We start from the raw sequence: 8,823 nt of genomic DNA, 5'->3' as shown, positions 1-8,823 counted from the left end.
TGTGACACCAAGAATCGAAAGTAAACCGGGGTAGCCGAAGCCACAGACGTTCACTACAATCAAAATACAGGGTAGACAATGAATAAAATGCGTCTTCCTCCCCTCTCCTCATATTATGCATATTACGGTACTATAGTACCGTAGTTACTATTCCTTGTTCTGGTATCACAAGGGTATCTTCCCAACAGATCGTGTCCCCTTTGACGTGAGCATCACCTCAGCAATATTTTCTGCCAGCCCCCAAAGGCCCATGGATCCTTCCCCTCCTTTGAGGGGTCACAGACCTTGCCCCTCCACATTTCTCCTGCAGTGCCATTTCCCAGTGGAAATGCACTTTGCATTTGCACAGATACATTCAACTCCATAGGAACAGTTTTAGCACCAAGAAGCAGATTCATAAGAACAAACTACAAAGCCAGTAGGTAATTCGGAGGTACTGAAATTTAATACTCAACTCAGCTTGATTCGCTTTAAAGCTATTTTTACTGTTTTCCTTCCTCCATCCTCCAGATTTGCCTGATCCGCTTAAAACTTGTCAACCCCTTTGAGACCAGACTGTGTTTTGTGAAATGTCTTTGGTGTATCGCCCTGGCACCTGCTATGGTGCGAGGTACCCTGTAGACACCTGTAAACGCACGTGGGTGAGGATAATTCCATAGGGTAGCAGTGAGTGAATCACCATCAAATAGCATTGTTTACCAAGTTCTATTCAAGGGTATTTTAAAATGTTATTTGGAGAAAGACGTGCAAAGGGTATTAGCCCTATTTAAAAAGAGGTAGGTATTTACTCGTGTCCTTGATAGGTAATTTTTAAGCAGTCTGAAGCAAATTAACTTTTACACCAGCTTCAGGATTCAAGGGGAGTTAGAAAGGGTGGTTGCTAGGGAAATCAGGCCTTGGGATCTACACATCGTGTAATTTGATTTCTTTTTTTTTTTTTTTTTTTTTTTTTTTTTTTTTTCCTGCTTTTGCTCTGAAAAGAGCAAGCTAAAAAGGCTACAGGGACATTTATGCCAAGTCGCATTTGTCAAGTTGAAAGCTGTGTGGAGCAGAAAAGCAGTTCTCCCAGCTGCAAAGAAGATGCAGGGGAGCCAAGTGAGTAGGGAATCTGAGAGCTCACTAAAAGTGCTTAGAAGGCCGATGCATTACAGCCATTTCCCTAGGCAGGACCTTGACATCCAGGGCAAAGCCTTCTTACAAATGCTGAAAAACCACCAGCGTGCTTGGAGGCCCTCACAGCACCCTTCAAAGTGCGGCAGTCAGGCAGGTCTTCTGATTCCTCACAAACTGTCCTCGTACGTTGAAGCAAAAACTGAGAACAACAGTTGTTAAGGGCGCCACGCAATGGTGAGACAGTAAGCGCTGCTTTAGCTCACAATTATTTTCCATATTTTTTATTTTAAACCCTCTTTATCCGTGCTAGCCAATTAGGGACAAGCTACTGAGTGTGCTTATTTCAACAGTTATATTTTATTTTTAAAAAGTACAGAGCACGGGAGCACGCACTCCATTTTTTTTTTAAGTTAATTTGTTCACACCCTCAATCAACATATCAGAGGCAGCGTGATATCCTCGAAGGCTTCGGTATCAGATAAATGCAGACTCCTACTCGTTATGATGACCTTGGGCAAGTCAGTCCAGCTTTTTGAGTTCAGTTTTGCCGCAGTAAAATGGAAACAGGAGTGTCTATTTCATAGGACTGCTAGAGGGATTAAAATAAAGTCACATTGGCATCACTTCCAGCCCTTGAGATTCCTCTATAAATGTCAGCTTATTCTGTAATTATCTCAGATCCCCAGCTTTCCTTTCCTAAGTACAGGTTTGCCTCCTCCTATTTACCCTTCCTTATCAAGCTCGGGAAAGGCCAAATAGGTTGACCCCCTTCAGCTATAGCCAAGGGCCCTCACTTACCTGGTTGCTTCAAATGAAATGCTCAGTTGTTGAAGAAATCAACAGCTGCTAATGGGTAGCCTTGCAAATACAAGCCTAGTATTTAGACCCACCACTTTAATCACAGCTCTTCCTTGCTACACTGTCTTTATTTCTACCTAATGAACCAAATGCCTAAGTTATTTCTCCCAGCTTCTTTGGTTCCTGATGAAATAGAAGCTGGCTCTAAACCTCACCTCTGCCTTAGGTGTCTGTGTTTTCCTCCCAAATCTCTGCAGCCCAGAACTGCTCACAGAATTACCCCGGCCTCCCCTGGTGTATTTCAGGACACATGCTCCATTTCGGCTGTCCCGGCTTTCTAAGTGTCTGCATTCCTTTTGTGGCTCTCAGATTTCCCCAAATCTCACGCATTTTCATTACTCCAAACCTCACCATCCAACTTCCCACCCTGAGATAATCTGCTCTCAAGGAGTCACTCACACATGGCTTCATCTCCCAGCCATCAGCTCCCAGACCATCCCTGGCACAGAATGTCTGACTCTGTCTACATTGAGTTATACTCTATGACAGCAGCTCAGCCAAACCCCATGTGCATTGGAAGGGCCTTTTCAAAGTAAGCCTTCCCATGTCTGCAATAGTATGTCTTATTTTAATTTCAAGGCATGTAGTTCTTTGTTTATGAATTATTTTTTCCTCAGACTTTAAAACTCTCAGAAGTTGTTTTCTTATATAGAACTCTGTGTTCTTTAGATCATCATAAAATAACAACTGTTACTCCTAAAACAACCAAGATCTAAATACGAAGAAAAAACATCCCTGGACTGTGTATGGCAGACCCCTCCCAGCTTGGGCACGGTGTCACTCTGACCTAGCTACTAACCTCTCTGGACTTCAGTTTCCTTATTTGATAAAATGAGATTATAATATTTACTATTCCTATCCTTCAAGGCGGTTGTAAACATCATGAGACAATTGCGTAAACTTATGTTTTTGTCCAAAGCATGACACAGATGAATGCTAACTGTTGTTAATCTGGTCACTAAGGAATAAAAACATTAAGTTCTATAATTGCTATCCCAGAATACATCCATTCGTGTTCCTATTTTTGCACATATTCTTTAAAAAGCTGTTTGATAGATTCCTGAGCTCCATATTTTTCACATTTCAGCATCTTTGATATTGGAATATATCATTTAATCCATGGAGTGTCAGATCTTTATTGGTGGTGTTTCTTTCTTAGTGGTACAAAAATATATTGAGGAGTTTACACTGGTATCTTGGATTCAGTAAAATGCAGCATTTGGAGTTTAGGGGAAAGCTGAGGAAGTGTAAAAGTAGGGGTACCTTGTCTATTCAGAATAGAATAGAAATTCTATTAACCGAGAGGGGAATAGGATAACCTCTCCCTGCCCCCCCCCCCCAAAAAAAATTAGCAAAGAGTTTGAGACATTCAGACAGAAGGAATTACCTTGAATGATGCCACTTTAAGGTTCCCTGTGGGAAACCTTTTATATATATATAAAATATATATAATATACATTATATCATATATTATAAATTACATATATTATAAATAGAAATATATAATAATATATTTTATTTATATTTATAATTTTCATATATATGAGATTTTTCTATTTTTACGTAGGGTTCCATATATGTATTTCCTTTGCTTTTATATCTTCATACTAGAATATCTACTTTAATGACTAGGAGGATGTTAGTTAAAACACCACTGCTTTTTAATCCCAAGATATTTATAGCTTGCCATACTTTAAAAGTAGCCACGAGGAGACAGATCTGTAACATTTATTCTCAGATTTTTAATGGTGCTTTGAAGTTCACAAGCTATATTCACACACATTATCTGTTCATTATACATCTATTATCATCCCCATTTTACAGATGGAAAAATTGAATCAAAGAGGTGAAGTGACTCATTCCAGGTCACACACAGTGAGTGAATGCAAAATTGGTGTTGGAATTAATTAGTTCTTCTTTTCCAGCCTCTCCCCACCACAGCGACTAAGCGCTGCACAGAGCAGACACTTCGTGCAGCCCAGCACCTCCCTGACCACACGCTGTTGGCCTTAACCGTCCTCAGACATCTGGAATGCATAGGTCTTGAGTCAAGATTTCTAAAAGAAAAATAGCTTCTCCAAATACAAAAATATCTCCCATGGAGTTTTCTTTTTCCTTAAGATTTCTGCTTTATGAACAAAAAGGAGCCATTTAAGATTCGATCACTGGGAAGCCAGGCCAGCTTCAGTTGGCCCAAGGAAGCAGGCTCCCCCCTCGGTCCTACAGAATAGAGATGAGTCCCCAGGACGGAGAATGCAGAGTATCTCCTGATGGGCCAGTCTCACTTAAAAATGATGGGCGTAGGCAGTATATTAGAAATTTAAGTTTTTGCTTAATATATTTCAATTATTTCTGCCCCTCCATTATCGAAGAAATTGAAAGCAAGGCATGAGAGTCTTCTTGGAAAGCCAACGTCATCCATCATGAGGGAGCATCTGTGTGCCGAGTGCAGAACTGCCATAAAACAGACCTTTATTGAGCACTTCCTGTGTGCTCGTGGTCATTACCTCATTTGATCCATGTATAACTTTATGGGGTAGGAAACTGAGGCACAGAGAATTTAATTAATGAGCCCATGGATGTCCCTATTTAGTGGTCCAGTGGAAACCCAAACCTGGACAAGCTGGTTGCAGAGCCCAAGCCGCTAACCCTTCAGCAGTACGGCTTCCCCCAGTTTCAGCAAGCTTACTGAGCCATCGGAGAGATGACACAAAGACACAGAAAACAAGTCATATATATAAATGCCATTGTAGGATTATGCAACTTAAGTTCTTAGAAGGAATCTGTGGATCAGGTCAGGGGCCGTACCGTCTCCATCACAAACCATACGACTCTGCCCTTCTAATTTAAAACCAGCCACAGTCAGTACGTAATGAGTGGGCATGACTGTGTGCCAATAAAACTTTATTTACAAATGCAGATGGCAAGCTGGATTTCACCTGTGAGCTACAGTTGGCTGACCCCTTATGTAGATGGTACATGCTATAGATCTCATAAAGGAGTTGAATTTAGGCTGGAGCAGTTGGAGGGAGCTTTGGGATTGCTGAGTTGAGCCTGAAGGAAGATTTGAGATGGGTTTACAAGAGCCTGTGTGACCTGGTCCCACCTCCCCAGCCTCTCCTGGTATTTCCCTCTTGGTCAGGACTCTCCCGCCACAATGGCGCCTTCTTCCTAGGCTTCGGTTACACACAAAGGTTACTCCTACTCTAGAGACTTCGCGCTGGCTGATCCTTCTGCCTGGAAGCACTCCCCCAGCTATCCTCCCGGTTGGCTCCTTTGGTCGGAACTGATCTCCTCGTAGATATTACCTCTCCCCAGCGGCTTCGCTGAGGAACACGCCAAAGGAATTCTCCGCCAACCCCTTTGTCACATCACCCCATCTTAATTTCCTAATGGCATTTATGGTTTCTGAAATCGTCTTGTTCATTTATGGGTATACTTGTCTATCATCCATGTCTTCCTGCTCTCCTTCTGCAATGTAAGCTCCACAACTTGGGATCAACGTTTGTATGGTTCACTGCCTGCACATTCTCGGCACCCAGACCATGGCTTGAAAAGGAGCAAGCAAAAATTACTTGCAGAGACACCGCTTTGGGAAAGCAGATGTTTTCCTTACTTGCTGCAAGTAATAAATCCTGCCTTCTCTGGAAAAGAAAAAAGAAAAAAAAACCTTGCAAAAGTGAAGGAAGAAGGGAGGCAGACAAGGAGAGAGGCAAAGAGGGAGACAGAAAATGTAAGCATGCCACCATTAGGTGGTATTAATTTTCTCTTGTTGCATTAGGATGGCCCATCATTCAGTGCCCATGACACTATTTCAACTAAGAAAGCATCTTCATCCTGTAATTAGAGGATGATGGCACCTGGTTATGGTCATTCCTTGTCAGAGACAGGTCTTTCTACTCCTGAACCATGACATATGGTTTAAGTTATAGCCTGGCTATCCCCCAAATAGAAAATTGCACACTAATCCTCATTTTCTTCTCTCAAAAATAAAGTTCTCGGGCTTCCCTGGTGGCGCAGTGCTTGAGAGTCCGCCTGCCGATGCAGGAGACGCGGGTTCGTGCCCCGTTTCGGGAAGATCCCACATGCCGCGGAGCGGCTGGGCCCGTGAGCCATGGCCACTGAGCCTGCGCGTCCGGAGCCTGTGCTCCGCAAATGGGAGAGGCCACGACAGTGAGAGGCCCGCATAACGCAAGAAAAAAAATAAAAATAAAAATAAAAAAAAAAATAAAGTTCTCCACTGGAGTTTCATGCTTAAACATACGCATTAAAAAACAAATAATCCTCTTTTTCTCTAACGCATACTGTTGTTAAACCCGAAGCTTTATTAGACTGATTTTATTGCTGTTTCTTTAACGTTTACTGGGTCTAACCACCCCACGAAGCTCGTGCAGGCAAGCAGGACATCTGGCTTGCCTGTCATCAACAAGTGCCCAGGCTGCTCCTTTATCTGCTCCAGCTTCCCTTTCTTACAAAGACTTCCATTCCCCTAACCACTAGGACCAGTAATAGGAAGGTTTTCTCAGACAGCTGCAAGGTTAGTTTTTTCTTTGGATTTGCCTAAATCTTTTCTCTCTGTGCAACTGACCCAGAAAGACACAGCAACCTTGACTAGATCACAGTAGTAGCTGCAGCACATGACTCTCCTTTCTTTTCAATGGAAAGGGAGTAACATTTCATGCCCTGGCCCCTAAACAAACTGGTATGCTTTCCTTGAAAACAATGTAACCAGCCACTGCCTCCTCTTTTGCTTTCAAATTTAAGAGACATAATAAAAACTGTGGCTCAAATTATAGCGACTTTGCTGGCCCTTATTGTTCAGCCGCAGTATTTTTCTTCTCCAAAGTCTTGAGGTTCTGTTTCTTTACATTTTTCCTGGAGCTAATTTCTGTATTATTTTACATGTAATTTATTGTAGGCTACCTTTCAGTGTATGAATAATGTATTGATTTTTAAAACCCATTCCAAAGCAAATCACTTCCATAAACTTCTTAGCTGATATCATTTGAAAAATATGTTTAATTGAAACATATACACATTAAGTACTTCCCAGCTGGTTCCCTTAGCCACAGTTGCAGCCTGTTTCTAGTATAAGACCAAGTTTCTACCATAAACTAACTTTGAAAAAACAAAACACCTAAACAAAGCTGCCATGTTTTATTTCATAAGCATTATGAGCTTATAAGTTGTCATTGGTCTCTGACATAGTTCAGAGAGCAACACATATGAGCTGTGCATCAGTACTGAGAAATGGCAAGCATTGGCTGCCTCCTCTGTGACCCTCAGCTGTACCAACTTAATTTATAAGATGTAATTACTGAGCCAATAATGAGGTCCTGAGTATGATCATATCTTTGCAGTGACTCACCTGCCAATGGAAGGAAAACAAGACTGTTCTCAGCATTTATAATTTCCCTAAGAAGTCTCCCTGTTGCTATGGTGATGTGGATGGGTTTTTAGCTAAAAAAGCAAAAACTCTACATTGCTACTACCATAATTAATAAATGGCAAATGGATCAGACGTGATGGATGACAAAGGTGTCATGGGACTATAGTTGTTCAGTTCTACAGGTGCCACAAGATCATACAGAGAGAGACAGCATCAAAGATGGTCATGGCAAGACCCCAGGAGCTGCTGGGCTGGAACTCTGCCCCTTTGTAGCTGGGATGTTGGGCGAGTTACATAACCTCAGGTTCCTCATTTGTAAAATGGGGATAATAATAGTGCCCTTACCTGTGCGGATCAAATGAGTTAACATTTATAAAGCCTTTAGAACAGTGCCTGCACATAGGAAGCACGATTTAAGAGTTTGTTAAATAAAATAAGCTGCATAGTGAAGCTTAACCAAACTTTATTGGTAGTTTTCAGCATTAGAACCTACAAACCACTGTTTTCAGGTCCAGGAACAGTAGCATCTCTTCAGTCTGATGTTTCTAGATATACGTTTTCAAATTATATAGATAAATGTATAAATTAAGGAGGAAAGCATAGTGCTTTTAGTGGAATGTCTGTTCTCAGTTCCTAGAACCGATAATGTTTAAAAATCTGTGTCTACTCTGTGTGTGTATCATTGTGGACAGTTAACACTTTAGATTTAAAATTTGTATGTTATTAATCATAAATTTTAGATTAAGTAAACACTTATCTTTGAGTTAAACCAAAAATGCTTTGGACCCTAGGGCTGCCATTTATCAGTTATGTGTTCTTTGGCAAATTTCTTAAGCTCTCTGAGCTTCTGCTTCTCATCCGAGAAATACAGAAAAATACAGAGTTGTTGTATCGATGAAACAAGATCCTATAAGCAAATTTCTTAGCATAGTTAAATGTTAATAATGAAACATGGCATTATTTAATGGATAATCAGTGAATAGTTAGCATGAAAATATTCAATACCTTTTTACCTTCTCAGTGCAAACCTGGCCAGTTCTCGGGAGTCCTTCCTGGATCCTCCTTCCCTATCACCATTACGGATAACTCCTGTTCCTAGTGTCTCCTTAATGCATAGTCCATCTACGGCACCACATCTGAAACTTGCTAACATGTTGACTTGGAACTGTTGCCAAATTTTTGTATGCTCTGTCTTCTCATCTCTGTTATCAGCTTGTTGAGGGCAAGAACCAGCCTCCCCATTTTCTGGTCTCTTTTAATTAAGCCCTGTGCAGTGTTCTGTGCACAGTACATAGGATGTTTTTTACTTCTTAATGGATACAAAGAGTGGCCATTATTGTGCATTTCTTTTACCAAATGGAGGAGATATGAGACCCTAGGTTGGGTCCCTGTTGAACTGGGGAATCTAAGAACTGAAAATAAGGTCAGAAAGAAGCCCTCGGTAGCACAGTGTGGTGCCCTGC

At 41.4% G+C, this 8,823-nt stretch overlaps 1 protein-coding gene across 8 annotated transcripts in view; it reads left to right on the top strand.

Moving 5' to 3' along the window:
• Positions 1 to 8,823, top strand: part of DLGAP1 (DLG associated protein 1) — a 325,804-nt gene that overhangs the window by 58,889 nt on the left and 258,092 nt on the right. The gene's annotated exons all lie outside the window — the stretch shown is intronic.

The sequence above is a fragment of the Lipotes vexillifer genome, unplaced genomic scaffold, assembly GCF_000442215.2.
Source record: "Lipotes vexillifer unplaced genomic scaffold, Lipotes_vexillifer_v1.1 scaffold429, whole genome shotgun sequence".
NCBI lineage: Eukaryota > Metazoa > Chordata > Mammalia > Artiodactyla > Lipotidae > Lipotes > Lipotes vexillifer.
This window is presented reverse-complemented; position numbering and strand designations above follow the sequence as displayed.